Source organism: Myotis davidii, unplaced genomic scaffold, assembly GCF_000327345.1.
Source record: "Myotis davidii unplaced genomic scaffold, ASM32734v1 scaffold1618, whole genome shotgun sequence".
Taxonomy (NCBI): domain Eukaryota; kingdom Metazoa; phylum Chordata; class Mammalia; order Chiroptera; family Vespertilionidae; genus Myotis; species Myotis davidii.
Window position 1 is genome coordinate 338,038 of NW_006289227.1, and position 1,723 is coordinate 339,760.

Genomic DNA, 1,723 nt, shown 5'->3' on the forward strand with positions numbered 1-1,723 from the left:
TATTTCCACAAAGAAAAGCCCAGGTCCAGATGGGCTTTTCAATAGCAAATTCTCAAATATTAAAGGAAAAAAATATAAACCTGACATAAACTCTTTCAGAAATAGTGAGGCAGAGGGAACACTTTCCAAATCATTGCATGAGGTGATTATTACCCTGACACCAAAGTCAGACAGATATCAAAAGAAACTACAGACCAATATCTCTCATGAACATAGATGCAAAAATCCTTAACAAAATATTAGGAAACCGAATGCACTCTATGTCTAAAAATAATTATACTCCAATACCAACTGGTATTTATATCAGGAATTCGAGGTTGATTTAACATCAGAAAATTAAATCATGTAATCAAACAATGAAAATCTCAATAAACACAAAAAGAGCATTTAACAAAATCCAACACCTTTTATGATAAAAAGAAAACAAAAACTTTCAACAAACTAAAAATACACGTTCATTTTCTCAACCTAGTAAATGACATCTATAAACAACAACAACAACAAAACCCACAAACAAACCTATAGCCAGCATACTACTTCAGGGTGAAAGACTAAACACTTTTTCACTAAGATTGGGCACAAGGCCCTGGCCGGTTTTGCTTAGTGGATAGAGCATTGGCCTGCAGACTGAAGGATCCTGAGTTCAATTCCAGCCAAGGGCACATGCTCGAGTTGTGGATTCAAACCCCAGTAGGGGGCATGCAGGAGGCAGCTGATCAATTATTCTCTCCCATCATTGATGTTTCCATCTCTCTCCCTCTCCCTTCCTCTCTCTAAAAGTCAATTAAAACACACACACAAGAACTGCCATTTACAAAAGCATCCAAAAATATTTAAATTTAGAATTAATTTAACAAAACATTTACAAAACTCTATGGTGTAAAGTACAAAACATTGATGAGAAGTTTCAAAGACCTAAGTAAATGGATTGATATACCATATTCATTAGGTGGGAAGACAATATTGTTAAGATGTCAATTCTTCCCAAATTGATGTATACACTCAATACAATCCCAATAAAAATCTCAACAGACTTTTTTTTGATAAAACACTGATAATTTTATTTAATGTATTTGAAAACAAAAAGATCTACAAAAATTAAAATAATTTTGAAAAGAAGAACAAAGTTGCAAGACTTATACTATGTGATTTTAAGACTTACTATAAAGCTACAGTATTCAAGAGTATCATACTGGCATAAAGAAAAACAAAGAGGTCAAATGAGTCAGAACGATGAGGCTAGAAATAAACTCACACATATTTGGTCAATTATTTTTTAAAAAATATATATTTGTTGATTTTACAGAGGAAAGGAGAGGGAGAGAGAGATAGAAGCACCATTGATGAGAGAGAATCATTGATCAGCTGCCTCCCACAACCCTCGCACTGGGGATAAAGCCCTGAACCCAGGGAACCTGGCCTGACAGGGAATCGAACCATGACCTCCTGATTCATAGTTTGATGCTCAACCAATGAGCTATGCCAGCCGAGCTTGGTCAATTATTTTTTACAAAACTGCCAAGGTAATCCAATGAGAGAAAGCATAGTCTTTTCAACAAATGGTCCTGAAACAGCTGTAAATTCATATGGTAAGAAAGGAACCATGACCCTTTCCTTGCCCTATATAAAAAAAATAACTAAAAATGGATCATATACCTGAAAAAAATTTTAATTGTGACCTTAGGGAGATCTGTTTTCTTAAATAAACACAAAGGCACAAGCC